At 37.1% G+C, this 23,723-nt stretch overlaps 1 long non-coding RNA gene across 3 annotated transcripts in view; it reads left to right on the top strand.

Moving 5' to 3' along the window:
• The window catches only part of LOC129045514 (uncharacterized), a 206,067-nt gene that overhangs the window by 78,102 nt on the left and 104,242 nt on the right, over positions 1-23,723 (top strand). Inside the window, exons 1-2 of one of the 3 annotated variants that reach the window (XR_010413668.1) lie at positions 531-655; positions 10,132-10,259. This is a non-coding gene — a long non-coding RNA (uncharacterized LOC129045514). Of the gene's footprint in view, positions 1-530; positions 656-9,408; positions 10,260-23,723 lie in introns of those variants that run through there. The other 2 variants (XR_010413667.1, XR_010413666.1) reach the window with 2 other exon arrangements.

Here is a 23,723-nt window from a genome sequence, read left to right as displayed (position 1 = left end):
AGCCAGGTTTAAGGGGAAGGAATATAAATGCTATTTCTTGTTAGAGTGTGGCAATATTCTAGAACAGGATGTAGGATAGGAGGTATTGTTACAGACATCTTTGGAAAATATAATATGTCACAATGGATCTAACTTTAAATGATATTAACAACTGATTGTAACACACTAGTATTTTAACATTTTATAGAGGATCTGCTGATTTACAATTCAGTGTTCCAGATTTAATTTTAAATTTATCTTAAATTATTTTCTCATTGTCTTATGTGTGTATGCTTTATACCCCAAACTAGATTAAAGGGCAAGGACCATGCCGTGTGTTATCATTTTTAACCTAGGTAAGAAATACTCACTGGGAGGTGAGCAGAGAAGGGTTCATGCCATAAATTCTGTCTAAATAAAGAAATGAGATTGATGTTTTAAACAAAACCTGAATTAAACATCCAAATGAGTATTTTCAATCATCTTGGGGGCTCCACATTTTTCCCAAGGTAAACACTCTCACTGTTAACATTTTAAAATTCTCATTACAGCATGTTTCCTGGGCTCTATCGGATGCCTGAAGTTGTGTAAGATTTGGGGGCTGGATGCTGGACAGCAGCACAAGTGGAAGATCACTGAAAATCAATCACAACTTTGCCAACAGCCTGGCCCAGAGGTATCACTGTTGGCCATCCAAGTCACACACACATTTATCTATAGTATAAATACATCTATCTATATATATTCAGACACATAGATCAGTCTAGATGGATCAGGCTAGGTAAATAGACTGATCATGAGTCTGGTCCCTTCTCTGCATTTCCACTGCTGTCATCATGAACTAAACCTTTATTATCTCTCACCAGCGTTCAGCATTCTCTTTGTGTCCGTTCTCGGTTTCCACTTTTGCACCCTTACTGTGAGTTTATACCATAGTAACCAGAATGGGTTTTTTAAAAATGTAAATCCGAATTCTAATTTATGTTACAACATGGATGAGCCTTGAAAACATGCTAAGTGAAAGAAGTGCGACCCAAAGGACATAGATTATAAGATTCCTGGCCCCTGCTTACCTTCTGGCCCTACCGTTCGCCATATTCTGCTTTCGCTTGGTGAGGCGGTAGCCTACCTTGCCACTGTGTTGCTCTTTGAATATGTTCACAGTATTTCTCAGGGCTATTTTTCCTGCTGTGCCCTTATCTGGAATACTTTTTTTTCTCCCCAGAATTTTCCATCCTTAGATCTCTGCTCAGCTGTTACCTTTACTGAGAGACCTTTTTTTCCTCATCCTATTTAAGGACACTCAATACTACCCACCCCACCCCCCCCCACAACTTTACAGTTGTCTTTCTCTCTGCCCACCTTTACTTTTCTTCATAAAACAACCACTAACTGGCATCATATTACAAATGCTTTTTGTTTACTCTCTGTCTCCCCAGAGTACAAACTCTCTGCAGTCTGGGGCCTTGCGTGTCTTGCTCACTGCTATATCCTCAGTGCCCAGAACTGTGCTTAAATGGACAAATGAATAAAATAAAAATATGTTCTTTTTTTATGTAGTACAGTTGACCCTTGAACAACATGGTTTTGAACTGTGCGGGCCCACTTATATGTGGATTTTTTTTTCAATAAATACAGTACAGTGCTGTAAATGTATTTTCTTTAAGGTTTTCTTAATAACATTTTCTTTTCTCTAGCTTACTTTATTGTAAGAATAGAGTATATAATACATAGAACATACAAAATATGTGTTAAGTGGCCGTTTATGTTATCAGCAAGGCTTCCAGTCAATGGTAGGCTGTTAGCAGTTAAGATTTTTAGAGTCAAAACTTAGACACAGATTTTCATCTGTGCAGGGGGGTTGGTGCTCCTCACTCCCACATCGTTTAAAGGTCACTTGTACTTAAATAATTTCAGTAGTACTATAACATATATCCTCAAAATAATCCTGGGAGATTGTCAGGAATAGATTATGTACCTTAAATAAAACCATCAATGACAAATACTTAATGTATATTATGTTCCAATATGTTTACAATTATTACCACAGCTCCATCTTTATTATATGTTTACAATGTTCCAAGGACTGAGGTGAGAGCTTCATATGTATTATTTTATTCACTCCAATAATAAACATATAAATTGTATAAAATATTCTCATTTTATAGGTGAGAAAATTAAGATTTAAAGCAATAACTTGCCCAGAGCTACTCAGCTAGTGGCACTGATTTAAACCCAAATGGCTACTCACTATACTAGCCATAAAATAGGTGCTGAAAATCAGGGCTTCTCAAACATGAATATGAGTCAGAATTATTTAGGGAGTTTAAAAATGGTCTTATATCTCAAAGCCAGACCTATTAATTAGATTAATATTTTGAACTAATAACTAAAGAATTCTCTGACCCTATTTTCTTATGTCCTGGCCTATTAAATGACCTTTGCTACAGGTGAGGGTCTGTAGATACCAGAAGAAAAAAAGTAATTTAAGGGCCTAAATGGATTTTTTTTTTAATTCAAAGCAGACACAGTAATCAGAAAAACAAAACATTTTAATGTGCTTTGGATTTCCAAAACCAAACCAAACCAACCCCACACTCTTAATGGGGAATGTTGGGATCCATATCTGTGAAAGTTTATCAGATTCGACTTTGAGCAATAGACTGGGAGAAGAGCCAAAAGCCCTCCAGGACTGGCTGCAAAGAGACTCTGACCCACATACACCCTCTCACCTCAGCCTTTTCATGGAGTAGGCTCCTGTCCTCAGGGATGTAAAGCATAGAATCGGGGAAGCAGTAATGATGCAGCAGGAGTGGCGATCGATCCCAGTGCGACGATGCCCCCTGAGCCAGTTGGTGAAACTGCCTAACTGGGCAGAGGGAAGCAGGTATGAAAGTCAGGTGGCTTTTAGCTCTGTCCTAAGCATCACTTAAAAAATATTTTCAAGAAATGCTATGCTTTATTCTGCTCTTGGAACTCTAAATTCCAAGTTGATCTCTTTCTCTCTTTCTCTCTCTCTCCCCTCTCTTCTCTCTCTCTCTTTCTCTGTTTGTGTGTGTGTGTTTAATAACTTAGAATCGGGCGCCTGGGTGGCTCAGTTGGTTAAGCGACTGCCTTCGGCTCAGGTCATGATCCTGGAGTCCCTGGATCGAGTCCTCCATCGGGCTCCCTGCTCGGCAGGGAGTCTGCTTCTCCCTCTGACCCTCCCCCCTCTCATGTACTCGCTCTCTCTCATTCTCTCTCTCTCAAATAAATAAAATATTAAAAAAAAAAAACTTAGAATCATTGTATACTTCTGATGAAAATTACTTTAAAAATAGACTTAAAAAAATAGGGATTTGGTTTGTATTACTTCTCAATCTGAGCATGCTTTGTTTTTTTTAAAGATTTTATTTATTTGAGACAGAGAGAGAGAGCACGTGCACAAGCAAGGGGAAGGGGCAGAGGGAGAGGGAGAAACAGACTCCTGGCTGAGCAGGGAGCCTGAGGCAGGGCTCAATCCCAGAACCCTGGGATCATGACCTGAGCTGAAGGCAGATGCCTAATCGACTGAGCCACCCAGGCGCCCCCTGAGCATGTTTTAATTCACAATTCATAATTGCATGTTGTGGGCTGACTTCTAAGATAGTGTTCATGCCTTTGTATAATCCCCTCTTCTTCTTCTTCTTCTTTTTTTTTTTTTAAGATTTATTTATTTAATTGAGAGAGAGAGAGCACGAGTGGGGGAAGGGGCAGAGGGAGAGAATATCCAAGCTGGGCCTGATACAGGGCTTGTTCTCACAACCCATGTGACCAGGACCTGAGCCAAAACCAAGAGTTGGTCGTTTAACCAACTGAGCCACCCAGGCACCCTGTAATCCCCTCTTCTTGAGTACGTGAACCTAGTAACTTTTTCTTTTTTTAAAATTTTTAAAATTTTTTTATTTTGTTATGTTAATCACCATACATTACATCATTAGTTTTTGATGTAGTGTTCCATGATTCATTGTTTGCATATAACACCCAGGGCTCCATTCAGTACATGCCCTCCTTAACCCATCCCCCCACCCCCCTCCCCTCTAGAACCCTCAAACTGAGGGTTCTAGTAACTTGTTTCTAAGAGAATACATGAAAAGTGATGGGATGTCACTTCCATGATTAAGTTACCAAAGACACTCACCTTGGTAGGGGGCTCTCTCTTCCTAGAAGATTCTCTCACAATCTTGGCTTTCTCATTATGATGAAGTAAGCTACCGTGTGGAAGAGGCTCATGTGGAAGGAAACCAAGAGTGGCCTCTGGACAACAACTAGCAAGGAAGGCCCACAGTCCAACAACTCACAGGAATTAATTCCTGCTATCAACCTCAAAAATGAGCTTGGAAGTGGATTTTTCCACTTGAATGTGTGGGCATTGACCTCAGCCAGCCAACACCCTGATTGCAGCCTATAAGAGACCTTGAAGCAGGAGCCGCACTAAACTACATCTGGTTTTCTTTCTTTCTTTTTTTTTTTTTTTAAAGATTTTATTTATTTATTTGAGAGAGAGCACATGAGAGGGGTGAGGGTCAGAGGGAGAAGCAGACTCCCTGCTGAGCAGGGAGCCTGATGTGGGACTCAACCCAGGACTCCAGGATCATGACCTGAGCCGAAGGCAGTCGCTTAACCAACTGAGCCACCCAGGCACCCACTACATCTGGTTTTCTGACCTACAGAAACTGTGAGATAATACATTTTGTTGTTTTAAGCCACTGTATTTTGGGATGATTAGTCACACAATATACTGTGATAACCAGAGCAAATCTTAATCCTAACATCTGCAAGAAAGTGAAATGAAACCCTACTTTGGAAAATATAAATAGCCACCCTAAATCAGGTGACTGATAAACAACCAGATATTTATTTTCCTTTGCATAGCCTTCATTCCTTTCTTGTAAAGCGTTCATTAATAAAAAACTAGTATTGGACTGAAAACACAAAATACAATAAGTTGAGGAGTGCTGGTCTCCAGTATGAATTATTTCAAACTTTGTGCACTGAGCCCCATGCTCAGGGTTTGTTAAGTACTAAGTTTTGATAAATGTTTCCAACAGTATTTTCTTTTTGCTCTGCATTAAATGATACAAATTGATGTTTGACCTCAATGATAATTCTGTCAGCAAGTCTATATTATAAACAAATGCCAATTAACTAGAAAGCAATAAATGTGAAAACAAGAATATATATAGCTTTGGTCGTAGGTCACTTGAGTTAGTCCTCCATCCCATAGGCACCTATGCATGGGTATGAGTGTGGAGTCCCCATAATGATAAGAATCTATATTTTGCCAACATCTCATTGTAATTCTCTTTGGAAATTCTCCTGCCAACCCCATGTTGGAGGAAAGGCAATAAAATGGATTCCTTCACCTCATTAAAGAATTATAGTCCAGTGATACTAAAATAATGATTGTCTAAAATGCCAATTACTCATTATTTCTTGCAAATCTTCAGTGTCACAAATCAAATTTGGGTTTATCAATTAGGTTTTACTTTGTTTGCTTTGGTGGGATCAAAGATAGCTTCTAATATGACAAGTTGCTTATGGAGGAGTGAAAAGCCCTGAGAAAGTAAGAATAAATTAGTTTTCCACCAAAGATAGGCAGTAGCTTGCAGTGGTCTTTGCCTCATACAGATGTTTAATAAATACAGATCCTTCATGATTGGAAACAGATATCCTGTGTTATTTGGACCAGATTCATATTGTTTAAGAGTCTTACTCTATGAACTAGATGTTTCCTGGGAGATAACTGTTATGAGTGAGTTATTAAGATAACCTCACAGGAAAAATAAAAAAGAATGATTGCTCTTCAATGATGACACTTTGTTTAATGGGGTAATATTTTTCCTTACAGAACCTATTGCTTTCTGGCTAAGGGTGATGAGAACGCAGGCAGAGCTGTAGTCTTACATCAGTTATTTTCAGGGTGTGAAGGCTGGGACATTCCTTCCCCCTCCCAACATTAAATGTAACTGACAGTGGGAATAAAGCTACTGCATTGAAATGGTTTACTATTTTTGTTTTTTGTTTTCATAGAAACTATATGCACAGCAAAATATAAATCAACACAGAGACTGGGCTCAGTTTCCAGAACTTGATACAAAAAACATATATGAAGAGGATTAGTATAACTTTGCATTACATATGATTAAGTAGACATTTTTCCTTCAGCTTTCACAATAGACATTAATATTCATCTTTATAGTTATATAATTTATTGGGTTTAGTAATAAGTGCTCATTTTGGGAAATTTAAAGGATACAAAACATGCAAAATATGAAAACATAAATGACCCATACTCCCACTACATAGAGATCTATGTTATTTTTTCTGGCATAAATTGTGTGTGTGTGTGTGTGTGTGTGTATCCAGCTTTGCCATTTACTGTACAATCTTGAGCAAATTACTAATATCTTTGTGTTTTGGCTTCTCCATCTCTAAAATGATAATAATAGCATTTTTTATAATATTGTTGGTGAAAATTAAATAAATTTATACATGTCTATGCCTGGCATGTGACAAATGAAAGCTATTATTTTTATGTACATATGGCTTGATTCAAATTGAGATTATATTATACAAATGATTTTTTAAACTTTAGCAACATTTTAGAAAAACTATTTCTAGTTCATAAAACAGTCTTTTATGATATGATTTTAAATGGTTAGATTTAAAATGGTTTTGTCCTATGAATGTATCACAATTTAACAAATTCCTTCTTATTAGGTATGTTATTTTAGTCATTATAAATATAATGTCACAACCAATATTCTTTCATCTCCATGTTTGCCATAGATATGGCTTTTTCTTTAAAATAAAGATATAGAGAGGAAATTCTTGAATCAAATTGCATTTATAATTTAAAGACTTTTAGTAAATATTGTTCACTTGCTCACCAACTGACACCTCCCATGGGAAATCTGTGAGAGTTCTTTTTTCCCCAAACCCAAACAATATAAAAAATGCTCTAACTCTCCTTACTCCTTAAAAACCAAACCACCACCAATTTCAAAACCTGTAACTATTTTACATGGGTAAAAACAATACTTCAATTTCCATTTTTTATTACTAGTGAGGCTGATTTTTATGTGCTTATTGATCCTTTCTATTCCTTTTTTTTTTTGGTCTGGATCTTTGAAATCTTTATATAGTTGCCATTGGGTGTACATTTAGAGAGACTGAAAAGTCTCTTTCTGAATCTTTAAGGACACATAGCCAATGCCATAGCAGCTTGCTACTCTGTTAAAACACAGGTAAATTAAGCTTCAGAAATTTTCAACTTAACTAAAAGCTGACAAGGGTGAATAATTTTTGAACTGATCTGGTTTAAGAAACAAAATATAAGTGAGGTTTTACTTGACTTGTTTCCACATGAGGGCTCTCAATGCTGCTAAACTTCATTTTTGGAGGAAACTTTTCTTTTTAGAGATACTAAGATGAATATTTTCTTAATAGTGAATTCTATTTCGATGACTAATACCTCGGTTTTTAGGAATGTTCCACTTTTCCATGTGAAATAAAATGTAAAGCAAAATGTCACACATGATGTGATATAATGTGTAGAAAATCCAAGAGCATCTACAAACTATTAGAACTGAGAAATGAGATCAACAAGTTTGCTGGGTGCAAAAATCATTACACAAAAATCAATAACGTTTCTATATCACACCAAAACCTAATTAGTGTAAATGGTTAGGAGGGCTCCACCAACAGAAATGAGGGGAGAGTTTATATTTTATAGAGAAGATATGGAAGCCAAGCAAAGAAATTATTTGATTGGCTGTGACTTAAGCAATTGCCCTTATTTGGGAAAACCTTATTTGGCTGTTTGTGGTTGGTTCTTAAGTTTCATTTTTTCTGGCTTAGGTTTTGGTTATTATGTAGGCTACCAAAGTATTAGAGCCACCCCAGCCTAGGGGCCTCCTTGTTTAATTACTTCATAATATCTAGGAATAAATATAACAAAAGTCTTTAAATTCTGTTTTAGAGAAAATTTTAAATCTTTACTAAAGATAGGTCCAAATAAATGGAGAGAAATACCATGTGTAGAAAGACTCAATGTTGTAACTGTTTCTATTTTGCCCAAATTAATTAGTAAGTTCAGTATTGTTCTAATAAATCTCAGAAGTACTCTTCTTAGAACTTGATAAAATTATTCTAAATTTGGGTGGGAGAGTGAAAGGCAAAGGATAGCAGACAATTTTAAAGGAGACAAAGAAGAGGAGATAGAAGGTTGTTTATTTATCCTACCAGAGTTCAAAACCTATAAAGTCATCATAATTAAAACAGTGATATTGGTACTAGATTAGATAAACAGGCCAAACTGAACAGAATTTAAAAATCTAAGAATAGGCCCACGTTTATAATAACTTGTCAAAGGATGAGTCTGCACTATAAATTAGTGGAGACAGGATAACTATTCAAGGGCGCCTGGGTGGCTCAGTTGGTTAAGTGACTGCCTTCGGCTCAGGTCATGATCCTGGAGTCCCGGGATCGAGTCCCGCATCGGGCTCCCTGCTCGGCGGGGGTCTGCTTCTCCCTCTGACCCTCTTCCCTCTCGTGCTCTCTGTCTCTCATTCTCTCTCTCAAATAAATAAATAAAATCTTTAAAAAAAAAAAAAGGATAACTATTCAAAATATGGTGCTGAGACAAAAATCACTAAAATAATACTCTCAACTTGTACTTTACACCAAAGTTCCAGGCATATTAAAGACTTATTTATGAAAAAGTAAAATTCTAAAAGTTCCATGAGAAAAATAGGAGACAATCTTTATGACATCAGGATAATGAAGAGTTTCTTAAATAAGAAACAAAATGCACAAACCATGAATGATAATATTAATCAATTTCTCTGCTTTAAAAGATATCATTGGATAATATGCAGCCACCAAAAGGAATGAAATCTTGCCATTTGCAACAACGTGGATGGAACTGGAGGGTATTATGCTGAGTGAAATAAGTCAATCAGAGAAAGACATGTATCATATGACCTCACTGATATGAGGAATTCTTAATCTCAGGAAACAAATTGAGGGTTGCTGGAGTGGTGGGGGGTGGGAGGGATGGGGTGGCTGGGTGATAGACATTGGGGAGGGTATGTGCTATGGTGAGCGCTGTGAACTGTGTAAGACTGTTGAATCACAGACCTGTACCTCTGAAACAAATAATACATTATATGTTAAAAAAAGAAGAAGAAGAAGAAGATAGCAGGAAGGGAAAAATGAAGGGGGGGAAATCAGAAGGGGAGATGAACCATGAGAGACTATGGACTCTGAGAAACAAACTGAGGGTTCTAGAGGGGAGGGGGATGGGGAATGGGTCAGCCTGGTGATAGATATTAAAGAGGGCATGTACTGCATGGAGCACTGGGTGTTATACGCAAACAGTGAATCCTGGAACACTACATCAAAAACTAATGATGTAATGTATGGTCATTAACATAACATAATAAAATTTAAGACAAAACAAAACAAAACAAAAAAGGTACCATTGGATGTGGAGATAAGTTGCGGATTTGAGAAAGATATTTGCAAACCATAGATCTGACAAAGGATTGATATCCCAAACACATAAAGAATATCTACCCCTCCCAAGAAAAGAAGCACATCTCTCTCTCTTTGTGTGTGTCTGTGTGTCTCTCTCTCTACCTACTTACCTACCTACCTATGATTCATAGAATGCTGAATGGCTAATAAACATATGAAAATATGTCTAACCTCACTCATTGTTCCAGTCAGGATTCACTTAGGAAACATTAATCATACCAATTTTGAACAGGGAAATTTTAATATAAAAAATTAACTAGTGGGGATGTCTGGGTGACTCAGTCAGTTAAGCAACTGCCTTCAGTTCAGGTCATGATCCCAGGGTCCTGGGATGGAGCCCCGCATCCGGCTCCCTGCTCAGCGGGGAGTCTGCTTCTCCCTCTCCCGCTCCCCCTGCTTGTGCTCTCTCTCTGGCAAAATAAGTAAATAAAATCTTTAAAAAAATTAACTGGTAAAAAGTGGTTAACTGCTAAAAGAAGCTAAAAAGAACTCTAAGTGTATAGCAGTTGGTAACACAGAAAACAATTGAGGGAGAATGAGTAAGAAAGGAATTAAGAACTTAGAATACTCTGCCTTCCTTCTCTCCTAAAGCTGTTAATGGGAAGAAACTTGCCAGAAGATGTGGGCTGGAACTGATCCATAGGAGCAACTAGCCAGGTGGCTGAAAAGCTTGCCAGGGCACAAGGGTAGGCTGGAGTCAGACTGTGCAGGCCACTGAGGTGAGTATTTGCTACCAGGTCTCTTGCATGTCAATTCACTGGCTGCCGTGCTGAACAGAAAAGGTCACTGGATTGAGGAAGGGATGTCCCTCCTCTCAGTATGGCTTTGCACTCCCTCCAGTGACCTTTACTGACAGAACCTAACATAAAAGGACAGATATTTATAGGGTACAGCTTCAGTATCACAGAGCAGGACAAAAAGGGTGGATTTGGAGCTAAGAGTCAGTAAATGGATGCTGGCACACTGGTTATCAGGAAGATGCATGTAAAATAACAAAGAGATACTACAGACAAAACAAATAGGTGTGATAATACCAAATATTGTCAAGGATGTGCAGAAATGAAAACAATCATACATTGCTGGTGAGAATGGGATCAACAAAACTATTTTGAGTAACAGTTTGTTATTGAGCAAAGCTGAAGATGGGCATGCCTTATAGCATGCAATCCTACTTCTAGGTATATATGCTGGAGAGAATATTGCACATGTGTATGAGGAGATGTGTATGAGAATATCTATTTCAGATATATATTTAATGACTCCAAATTGGGCACAACATAAATGTCTACCAGTAGGGGTATTATACAATAAATTGTGGGATCATTAGTGGTATTTTAACTATGCAGCAATATAAAAAGACTCATTATATCTATGTGTATCCACATTGACAATTTTTCAAAAACAGTGGTGAGTTAAAAAAAAGAAAGTTGTAGAAGACCTCTTTAATATATTATTTATATAAAATTTTAAACCACACAAAAACATATTCCATATGAGAGATTAGTAAACTTATCTGTAAAGGGCCAAACAATAAATATTTTAGGCTTTGTGGGCCTCATACAGTCTCTGTTACATATATGCTTCTTATTTTTCAACCCTTTAAGAATACAAAAACTATCATAACCGATGGGCCATATAGAACAGGCCAAGTCTGGATTTGGTACAGACTAGAGTTTGCTGACTTCTGCTCTATATTGTTTATGGAAATGTATGTCTGTGAGAACATGGATGAAAAGTCTATAATAACAGTGACAAAATGGTGGCTGCTTCCAGAGGGAGTAATAAAATCAAATAGGTAAATTATGGTAGAATGTTAATATTTGCTGGCTTCAGGAAGTGACTACATAATATGTCTCTTATGGTCTTCTATATTTTCTATATATTTAATATACTTCATAATTAATCATAACTTGAAAGAGAGCATAATGTAAACCCTGGGCATATATAATTTGCAGATTGGGACTAGTAAATTGTGGGTATGATCTAGTTGAAATAGGCAACATAATTGTTTTCTATTGATTTTTGTGTCATTTATATAAATATTTATTATTTAAAATTAGAACTGAGTGTCTTGTTTGTAATATCAGTTTATAGTTGTTCTCCATAATATTTAGAAAGAGGTAAGGGAAAAACTGTTTAAGAAAACAAAACATTAAAAAGATAGAGATAGAAGTCTATTTATAAAAGAGAAAATTATTCGTGGCAGATACTGACTTTGTGATGAAAAAAAGCTAAGGTAGGCATAAAATCAGAGAAACCAACCTTTTAAAATGGGTTTAAATGTTGAGGCATTAGCTTCATAAACATGCCCATATTATGGATTGGGGGATAAGAAATTCTTTCCTATTCTTAAATTCTTATGGGAAAACAATAATATTTGAGTTAAAGAATAAAAATCATGACAGATTTTATTTAACAGTCATAGCATCTGCATTTAAAAATTCCTTGGAATGCAGTTGTTTTGGTAATGATAAAATTCAGGTCACAGAGAGCAGTGTTTTATAGAAATGCCAAGGAGATAGAGTACTTTTTTCAAGTTGTTGGATTTCTTAGGTTTCCGTTAAATCCCTGTTGAAGGTCACAGGGCATCTTTTTCTTATGTGTAATGTAATGTAGTCTAACATTAAATTGAGTAGTCTTTTAATTTTAACTTACCTAACATCTTATTGTAATACTGCCAGGAAAGTAATTTTAAAAATATGACTGAACCAAAAATAGAGGTCATTATACAAGGGCTAGTACATGCTCAAGGAGGTCAAAAGCTCTTCAGAAGCATTAAGTACAATTTGTGGCTCTCTGGAGAAGTAAAAAAATACTATTTTCCTATGGAGCAGTAATCTTGACCAAGAAGAGAATTGTGTTGTCATGAACCTTAGCTCAAAGTCAAATGGTGAGTCATTATCTAGGATGCACAGAAAATTTAGGATTCTCCTTCATATTCCCTTGAGAAGCTATTACACAATTAAGACTCTAAGTACTAATTAAGGAAACACCAACAAAAATCAAATAAACAAAAAACCCACAAAGAAATAAAAAGACAAATGAAGCTTGGAACTAATAATAACATTGGGGCACCTGAGTGGTTCATTCGGTTAAGCATCTGCCTTCGGCTCAGGTCATGATCCCAGGGTCCTGGGATTGAGCCCCTCATCAAGCTCCCTGCTCAGTGGGAAGCCTGCTTCTCCCTCTTCCCCTATCTGCAGTTCCCTCAGCTTGTGGTTCTCTCTCTCTGTGTCAAATAAATAAATAAAATCTTAAAAAAAAAAAACATGACAATGTTAATTTTATCATAAAGCACTTACTAAGTTATGAGAATGTTCATCTAGTTGAACCACCCAATCAACCACCTTTGATTTCCCTGAGTGTAGTTTGATGATGGTGATTACTGCCAAGTACCTCATGGTCATTCTCAGTTTATGACATGATGCATGGGAAACATCTTTAGCTTTGGGGGAGAAGCTTCTTCTAGAAATATGAAATTCATTTTGGATGATGAAATAGGTAATATAACTACCGATGTAAATGAATTGCTCATTAACAGCATGCAGACAGTTATGTCCACAGTAAAGTGAAAACCATTCTTAATGAGGAAATTTAACAATTGACACAAACACTGTAGGATATGGTCTTCTAGAGCATTTAAAAATATATATCATTATATTTCAGGATGAAAAGGTGATCTTTCTCAGGTTCTATAATGTATGGTTAATAATCACTCTTAGCCAGATATGTAATTAACATGTTGCAAAATTCTAAGGTTGGTAATATAGAACAAGAGAAAACGTTACCAGTAAGTTTTTGATTGGCAGTAAGGTAGATATATTTCACAAGGCTCTAATAAATGGTGATTATTGAAGTTTATGAATCAGATGATCTGATTATTAATATATTAAACATTAAATCAGCCTCCCTTTGGAGGCTTCATCCAGGAATTTGTTTAAAAGATGTTATTATTGCTCCAACCAATTTAAAAACTAACCATAAAATCCAAAGAGTAAGTACAAGAAAAGCATCTATATTAGAGCCCAATCTAGCAAATTTCCCTACATAATTGATTTCATGGAATATTGCTGGGCTATCATATTTCCTCTTCTAGCACTCCCAGGAATACTGGAGAGACAGGACAGCTACATTTAGTGCAGGGTTATAATAATAAGTTTAATTAAGATAAAACAACATTAATTCAATGGTTTGATGATGAAGTTGGCAGCACTTCTTCCTCTGTGTGGCAAAAGCGATAATCTCATGAGCGTGTCTGTCAGCTGGTTTAGAAGAGCTGAATGAGGGGAGTTTTCCTTTCAGGCTTCCTTGAGGAAAGTGTACTTTCCTCTTGTTTAGGCAATTTTCTTGTTTACTCAACACAGTTACTTCTAAGCCTCTTGGCACAGTAAAGTCCCATAGTCACCATCTCAACCTCATACCTATGTTGCTTATATAAAAGCTAGACTCCAGTGACAATGAATGTTTAATGATTTTTGCCACGGGATGGGTAACTTCTCACTTTTGACCAGAAGGCTAAGTGGCCTTCACATGTGCGGATCCATTGCCTGGATATGAGATTGAAGAGAGTAATAGATGTGTCAACCAACCCTAGCATTTTACTGATTTGCTGATTATTAGTGCACATAACTTGTTCAAACGATAGTCTAGGGATGGTTGGCACAAGTATGACCTAAAGTCTGTATTTATAAAGACATGTGGAATTAATTAGTTCTAGATTTATTCTCTTCTTGAGAATGCCCTCTATGAGATCCCTCACAGATGAATCTTAGCCTTTCTGTAGTAACAAATAATCCCCAAATATATATTTCATATTTATTCTAATATTGGTGGCTGTGGCTCTGCTGCATATGCCATTCCAGGACTGAGGATGAAGGCGTAGCCCAAATTCAGGACATACTGGTTTTGTGGCAAAGGGAAAAAGCAAGAGAGATGAAGGAAACTCAGAATGCCTCTGAAAGCTTAGATGCTGCATAAAACCTTGCTCCTCAGAGTTTGGTCTGATGACTAGCAATTTCAACATCACTTGGGAGTTTATTAGAAATACAGTATCTCGAGGTCCCACTAGACCTACTATATATGAACCTTCATTTTAACAAGTAATTCATAGACCCGTTAAAATTTGAGAAACACTGGTATACATCATACCTCCTCTTGATCATTGACCAAAGCCCTTCATGTGAGCCAAACTCAGGGAAGTTTGAGTCAGGGAAGCACAGAGGGAGACACCACAAGTTACATAGCAAAGGGCAGGGATAAATAACCTTTCAAGAAGACAGCAAAAAAACTTGGAAAAAAAAAAAATACAGTCCCTAAAGCTGCTGCGTATACCCAGTGAGACTAATTATCTCTTGAGGCAACCCATTTCAATTGTTGGGCATAACTATTAATCTAATTTTCATCCGTTGATTCTACTTTTTTCCTAAAGAAAGCATCTACTCCTCATTTCATATAACTTTTATTCAATGAGTTAAATGCATTGCCTGTGTTTTTTACTCACCTGAGTATTATTTAAGTTAGACAGACCTCCTTTCTTCACCATTTTCTTTGGGTTGTCCAGCCTTCTATTCTGGGGTATCTGCTTTGTAGCCAAGCTATTCAGGTTGGGTAAACTAGAACTGAATCTGACTCTTTGGTATCTGTCCAGCATAAAAAAATAATGAGGGTGTTTGATCTTTCCTTATTAGTATATAACACTTCTACAATATGTTTACACCAGATTTGTAGTAGTTGTGGTATTCTTCTGGGATCCTCCTGTGTTTGTGCCAACATCATAGAGCTTTTTCATATTGGCTGCTGTCAAACATTCCTTTCCATTCTGACCCAAGCAATTGATTATTTGAAGGTATTATTAGGACTTTACCGTATTTTTTTTTCTTAATCTGCTGAATTTTCACTTGAGTGTATTTTTTTTTAATTCCAGTAGAGCTAATATAATGTTATATTAGTTTCAGGTGTACAATATAGTGATTCAAAAATTCTATGCTTTCGTCAGTGCTCATCATGATAAATGCACTCATTAATCCCCATCATCAAGTTTACCCATCTCCTACTCATTTCCCTATAGTTAAGAGTCTGTTTTTTGTTTGTCTCTTATTATCTTGTTCATTTGTTCTGTTTCTTAAATTCCACATATGAATTTATTAAATTCCACATACCATCATATGGTATTTGCCTTTCTCTGACTGACTTATTTCACTTAGCATTACACTGTCTAGATCCATCCATTGTGTTGCAAATGGCAAGATTTCATTATTTTTTATTGCTGAGTTGTATTCCATTGTGTGTGTGTGTGTGTGTACACACACACCACATCTTCTTTATCCATTCATCTATTTTTTTTAAAGATTTATTTATTTGACAGAGAGAGGAATAGAGAGCACAAGCAGGACAAGCAGAAGAGGGAGAGGGAGAAGCAGGCTCTCTGCTGAGCAGGGAGCCCAATACAGGGTTCGATCCCAAGATCCTGGGATCGTGACCTGAGGTGAAGGCAGACGCTTAACCGACTGAGCCACCCAGGCGCCCCTATTGATTCATCTATTAATGGAAGCTTGCGTTGCTTCTATAATTTGGTTATTGTAAATAATGCTGCAATAGCATAGGGATACATATCTTCCCAAAATAATGTTTTCATATCCTTTGGGTAAATACCCAGTAATGGAATTAATAGATCATATGGTAATTTTATTTTTAAGTTTTTCAGGAACCTCTATATTGTTTTCCACAGAGGCTGCACCAGTTGCATTCCCACCAACAGTGCACAAGGCTTCCTTTTTCTTCATATCCTCACCAACACTTGTTGTTCCTTAAGTTTTTTATTTTAGCCATTCTGACAGGTGTGAGGTGATATCTCGTTGTGGTTTTGATTTGCATTTCCCTGATGATGAGTGATGTCGAACACCTTTTATGTGTCTGTTGGCCATCTGTATGTCTCCTCTGGAAAAATGTCTGTTCATGACTCCTGCCCATGTTTTAACTGGATTATTCATTTTGGAGGTGTTGAGTTTTACAAGTTCTTTATATATTTTGGATACTAATCCTTTATTGGATGAGCCATTTGCAAATGTCTTCTCCCATTCGGTAGGTTGTCTTTTAGTTTTGTTGATGGTTTCCTTTGCTGTGCAGAAGCTTTTTATTCTGATGTAGTCCCAATGGTTTACTTTTGCTTCCGTTTCCCTTGCCAAAGGAGACGTATCTAGAACCATGTTGCTATATCCAACGTCAGAGAAATCACTGCCTGAGCTCTCATGTAGGATTTTTATGGTTTCAGATCTCACATTTAGGACTTTAATCCATTTTGAGTTTATTTTTGGGTATGGTGTAAGAAAGTGGTCCAGTTTCCTTCTTTTGCATGTAGCTGTCTAGTTTTCCCAACACCATTTGTTGAAGACACTATCTTTTCCCCATTGCATAGCCTTGCCTCCTTTGTTGAAGACTGATTGACCATATAGTTGTGGGTTTATTTCTGGGCTGTCTATTCTGTTCCACTGATCCGTGTGTCTGTTTCTGTGCCAGTACTGTACTGTTTTGGTCACCAAAGCTTTGTAATAGATCTTGAAATCTGGGATTGGGCTACCTCCAGTTTTGTCCTTTTTTCAAAATTGCTTTGGCTATTCAGGGTCTTTTGTGGTTCCATACAAATTTTAGGATTATTCGTTCTGGGTCTATGAAAAATGCTGTTGGTAACTGGATAGAGATTGCATTAAATCTGTAGATTGCTTTGGGTAGTATGGATATTTCAACGTTTGTTCTTCCAGTCCATGAGTATGGGATATTTTTCCATTTGTGTCATCTCTCATTTCTTTCATTAATGTTTTAAAGTTTTCAGAGTATAGATCTTTCACCTCTTTGGTTCAGTTTATTCTCAGGTATTTTATTCTTTGTGGTGCAATTATAATTGGGATTGTTTTCTTTCTTTTTTTTTTTTTAAAGATTTTATTTATTTATTTGACAGAGACAGAGATAGCGAGAGCAGGAACACAAGCAGCAGGAGTGGGAGAGGGAGAACAGGCTTCCCACCGAGCAGGGAGCCCGATGTGGGACTCGATCCCAGGACTCTGGGATCATGACCTGAGCCAAAGGCAGATGCCTAATGACTGAGCCACTCAGGCGCCCTGGGATTGTTTTCTTAATTTCTCTTTCTGTTTGCTTCATTATTAGTGTATAGAAATGCAACATTTGTATTCTGTGTATTGATTTTGTATCCTGTGACTTCATTTATCAGTTCTAGTAGTTTTCTGGTGGAGTCTTTAGGGTTTTCTATATATAGTATCATGTCATCTGCAAATAGTGAAAATGTTACTTCTTCCTTACCAGTTTGGATGCGTTTCTTTCTTTTTTTTAAGGTTTTTTTTTAGATTTTATTTATTTATTTGACAGAAAGAGAGGGAGTACAAGCAGGGAGTACAAGCAGGGGAAGTAGCAGGGAGAGGGAGAAGGAGGCTCCCACTGAGCAGAGAGCCCGATGTGGGGCTTGATACCAGGACACTGGGATCATGATCTGAGCCAAAGGCAGATGCTTAACCAACTGAGCCACCCAGGCGCCCTATTTCTTTTTCTAATACATTTTTTAAAGATTTTATTTTTATTTGAGAGAGAGAGCAGAAGGGAGGTTGCAGAGGGAGAGGGGCAAGCAGACTCCCTGCTGAACAGGGAACCCACAGGAATAGATCCCAGGACCCTGAGATCATGACCTGAGCCAAAGGCAGGCACTCTCTGACCGAGCCACCCAGGTGCCCCTGGATACTTTTTATTTCTTTTTGTTGTCTGATTGCTGTGTCTAGGACTTCCAGTACTATGTTAAATAAAAGTGGTGAGAGTGGACATCCTTGTCTTATTCCTGACCCTACAGTAAAAACTCTCAGTTTTTCACCATTGAGGATGATGTTAGTTTGGTTTTCATGTATAGTTTTTATTATGTTGAGGTCTGTTTCCTCTAAACCTACTTGGTTGAGAGTTTTTGCCATGAATGGATGTTTACTTTCTCAAGTACTTTTTCTGCATCAAGTAGACTTGAAAAACCTTATTTGTGCCCCCAACCATTCTTTGTTAGTCAGGACTTTCAAGCCTTGAGAGCTATGTTCCACATTCCTTCTAAGATTTCCCCATTCCTCCATTATTGAAATAACCCAAACTATCTTAGAGAGTTTGATAAGACCCAGGAAGCCCTTATCTTGAATGACTTCTATAGATTCACATAGGAGATACAATTTTATTATCTGAAGGAACCAAGAATTCTTCGCTGTTGCATAAATCTTGAAAGAGATGAGGCTGATGAATCAAAATATGGCTTTATGAGTTTTGTCAAACTCTCTGGGACAGTTTAGGTTGATTCTCATAACATGAGAAGAGGCATCTGGGAGAAACTTTTCTAGAAGCTCAGATCACTATACATATAAAACCAAGTAATTAATGGGAGAGACTCTGAGAGTTGAGCTACTTTGGTATAATATATAATGTTTTGTTGATGTGTTGAGATGTTGCGGCATCAGTGTGTGAAAATTTCCAACATGGATGGGAAGGCCTACAAGAATAAACTTCAAAAAAATACTTGCAAAATCTGAAAGACATAAGATTCCATAAAATACACTGACAAAGATCACACAAAAAAATCACAAATTATTTTTTAGACCATGTGGTAGGTAAGAAGAAGAATAATAGTAAAATTTTAACTGGTGTTTTGTTCTCCACCTTGAATTTTTTAGAAAATCCTGACCATGTTCATTAAAAAAAATCCATGTATACTCCAATAAGGTTTGCATAACATCTGAATATTTGGACCCTTTGAATTTTTTAGAGTAGTTTTAAGTTCCCAGCAATATTGAGTATAAACTACATTTACCTCTTGCCCCAACACATGACAGCCTTCCCCACCATCATGATTTAGTTCTTCCTTGCATGAGGGGCAGTAAGAATCCCCAGCTAGTGTCTAAGTATTTCATTAATATTCTATCCTAATAATTTTTCAGAAGGTGAATATTACCTTCCATGGGCCAAACCTCATACTTGTTTTTAACTTGTGATTCTTTCCTTTCTCCTGAATTACATTCCCTCACTCTTGGACTTATACTGGCTATGATTCTGTCTGCTCTCCAGAATCATTTTCTTCTACCTTTCCTTCCCTCAAATAGTAGGACCTCTTGTTTTTGTGGTATGCATGATAATTGATGATGTGATTATTATTACTAATGGTTGTGCTGGATTATAGTAATATCAATTATACATGTTTGTACATAGCATTTACTGGGTGTTTGTTCTGTGCCAGGTACTATATGAAGCGCCTAAGAAACAATACCTCATTTAAATCCTAATATCAACTCTGAGGGGTAGGTATTATTATCTTCATTGACCAATGAGGCAACCGAGGCAGAGAGGCTTTGGGAGTTAGTGATTTCAACAATGCTACACATGAGCAAAACCTTTTTATGCATTGCTTTCTGTGCTTATCAAACAGTGTAATTTGGTCTCTTCATTGTAATATCTTATTTTTGCTATGACTGCACTGGTACATTCATGAGAGGGATATTTATTTCTTTAGCTGACATGTCCCTGCTTCAAGGGCCATCAATTGCTCTGTGAAGAGACTTCTGCTCACTCCCCTGACCCAGATTTCAGACCTCTACAGTGACAACCTCTTTACAACGATGAATTCCATATCAAATAGATCTCTGTTTAACAGCCAAAAATCACTTTCTTTCCATTGCACGGGACAGTATCCATTCAAACAGAAGTTTCAGAGAGTTCATATTGTTTTAAAAGTGGTAGAAAATATAGTTGGATTAAATACTCACATAGTACTGTACTCTTTGCCACCAAATGGTTTAATCTCTAAAAGCTGCCTGCCACAGAAGACTGGTCTCTCTTGCATAGTGCTTAGGTGTGCAGGCTCTCCAGCTAAGCTGGCTCATCTAGTACCTGGTTTCATCACTGCCTATGAAACTTGGGCAAATTACTGAAACTTTCTAAGAATCAGTTGCTTCCTCTGTAAAGTGGGAATCATGATTGAGTGTACCTTATAAAATTGTGTGGATTGGGGTGCCTGGGTGGCTCATCCGGTTAAGAGACTCACTCTTGGTTTCAGCTCAGTCGTGATCTCAGGGTCATGAGGTCGAGTCCAGCATCTGGCTCTGTGCTTAGTGTGGAGTCCACTTGGGACTCTCTTTCTCTCTCTCTGCCCCTCCCCCCTGTTTGCTTTCTCTTTCTCTCACAAATAAATAAATCTTTAAAAATAAATAAAATTGTGTGCATTAAATAAAATAGTATGTGTAAAGCATTAAGTGCTGTATCTTATACATGGGGAAGCACTCAATATATATTAGAACCTATCATTATTATTACTAATAATATATTTATTATTATAATTATTATTATACTCCTTTATGTACAGCATAGTCATTAAAAGTATGGGCTCCAGAGCCAGGTCCCCATTTGCCAGCTGTGCAACATGAGGAAAGCTCCTTCACTTGCCTGACCCCTAGCTTTCTCATCCGTGTGATGGAGATATTAAAAGCACATACTCCATAAGGTCGTAGGAAATGCTTTGAATTAGGTAATATACATAAAGTACTTGCTTAAAAACTGAATAACTATTGCTATTATTATTCTTATTATAAAGATTTCCTTGGGCGCCTGGGTGGCTCAGTTGGTTAAGCGACTGCCTTCGGCTCAGGTCATGATCCTGGAGTCCCGGGATCGAGTCCCGCATCGGGCTCCCTGCTCGGCAGGGAGTCTGCTTCTCCCTCGGACCCTCCCCCCTCTCATGTGCTCTCTTTCTCATTCTCTCTGTCTCAAATAAATAAATAAAATCTTTAAAAAAAAAAAAAAGATTTCCTTCCTGGATCCATCTATCTGTGATGGTTTTGTCCTGTAATTATATAAAGGGCATACCATTTATTTCAACAAATATCATATGCTGAATTGCATGGCTTATCTTGTTATTAGGAATATCTTTCCATTCATCTAGATTATAAGTCCCGGCATGAATGGGTTCATGTTAACACTATCATCCACATAGGCTACCTATACGTATCTCCATTTCATATACATCTACATGCGATTGACTGCAGGATGCATATACGATATAGATGCTCAGAGAAATAAACAACTTATGTTGAGTGAGTCATAAATCATTCAGCACAGAAACTGAGAACGCACTGTATGCCTGGCACTATTTTAGGCTCTGGGTCTATCACTGAAAATAAAGAGATTCCATTTCAAAGAAGGAGGTTTTGTGTATGTCATTCTGTGGCACTTCAGGGTTGAGGACATGCTGGTGAAATATGAAAGTGGGAAGATACGGCTGGAAAATTTTTGATGTTGAGAGGGTAAGATAGATCATAAGGAGGTCAAGATGTTGATTATGTTACAGGGAGGCCTGAGGTACTGTTCTTTTGAGTCATGAACTGCTCTACCATGTTCCCTTTGGCAGCTCGGTTTTTGCTTCCTTGTCTCATTACTGCAATTCTGCCGCTGGCACTGCCTGTCTCCTGTGTCCATCACTCATGCCTGTAGCACTTATTGGACTTTTCACTGTGACTCAAATGTTTGCTTAAATTGTGTCTCTCCTTTGATATTTATCTGATATGTTTATGTGACACAGAGAGAGAGTGAGAACTGTTTATCCATTTAAGGTTGATAATAATTGATCAGAGGTAATCTGTAAAAGAAAGTGGAGGCTAGGGTATTCAAATCTGCATATACTGTGTTTGTTTATGTAATAACCATCTGTATAGTTTATGAAGATTAATCTGTGCTTAAAGTGCCAAATAAAATGCACAGTATTACCTGTAGATAATTTCTATTCTCTTGGTGTTGTATTGTAGGGAACAGGGTTGGAGAGGATAGATTACAAGGTAATGAGATCTTCATCTGAACTGTAAGATTCTGGAGAGGCAGAGATTAAAAAAGCATTTCTACTTGTAGTTATAAAAAAGCCAGCATCAGAAATGTTCTGTTTTACTCATGAGATTTTTGGGCAAGAATGCTCCACAACTATGATTCTATCTTCCTCCGATTTTATCATATTCTCTCACTCATCTAGCAGCATCTGTTTCCTAAGTAATTTCTCATCCATTTCCTTATATCCTGGTGCACTTGGATATGGCATTCAAAGATCCATTGAGTACTTGATAGGGAAGTTAATAGTGTTGAATGACGTCTTTTTTGGTCACTCTGATACATTTAATGGCAGAAACAACTAGACTGGATCAGCTGCTTTTTCTCAATTCTGACCTAGTCAGTCTCTATATTTCCTTCTGACACATTACAAAAGGGATGAATCTTAAAAAAGGCTTCTTCTTTCCTAATGCACCTGTACTCCTTCTGAACCTAAATAATATCCCTGAAAAAGAAAAATCCATTGCTTTTGGGGGGGGGCATCTTTCTCAAAGCTAAAACTCTGCCTAATCTATGATCTTGAAATTGTTCCATGGAACACACAGAAATAAATCTTAGGTAAAGTAATCAAGCTAGGCAGCTTAATTTAACAACAAAAATAAAATAAAAATAAGCCTGGAGTGATTGTGTATTAAAAAGATACTGCATTCAAGTCTAGCATGTGGCCAATTATCAGATATTTTCAGCATAGCCAATTCTACCAGCTCATGGAAAATCTTGTAAAGATTGTGGATTAATTTAGGGTGTTGAGCTTAGGGATGGGTTGGGTGCAATCTTGGGAAGTACTGGGATTCTTTCTGTTCTGTAGTTGACTTTGAAGAGTCAAGACTGAAGATATCCCATCAGGTCTGTAAAAACCTACTTGGCTCTCAGATTAAGATTAAGATGCTGACTCAGTTGGCTGATAACAAAAATATCTAAATGATAAATGATTTTTAAAAGTTTGATTTGTGACTGGATTTGTATATTTTTACGTTATTTTAGGACAACAATTTAGAACTTTTTTAGTACTTAGAAGATATAAATTTTAAAAGCAAAATTCTATTTTGTTTTATTTTTTCTTTTTTAAAACTCTATTTTTCTCAGAACGGTTTCGGTTAACAGCAGAATTGTGAGGAAGACATTGCCCATACATCCTCTTCTTCTACACTTGCATAGCCACTTCTATTAACAATGTTTCCCAACCCAGTGGTATGTTTATTACAACTGATGAACCTGCACGGCCACATCATTACCATACAAAGTCTATACTATGTATTAGGTTTTACTTTTGGTGTTACATATTCTGT

Source organism: Mirounga angustirostris, unplaced genomic scaffold (genome assembly GCF_029215605.1).
Source record: "Mirounga angustirostris isolate CCGP_5_RB_7025 unplaced genomic scaffold, mMirAng1.0.hap1 SCAF_8, whole genome shotgun sequence".
NCBI classification, from domain to species: Eukaryota; Metazoa; Chordata; class Mammalia; order Carnivora; family Phocidae; genus Mirounga; species Mirounga angustirostris.
Note: the sequence above shows the minus strand (reverse complement) of the source record. Positions and strands in the feature narration are given on the sequence as shown.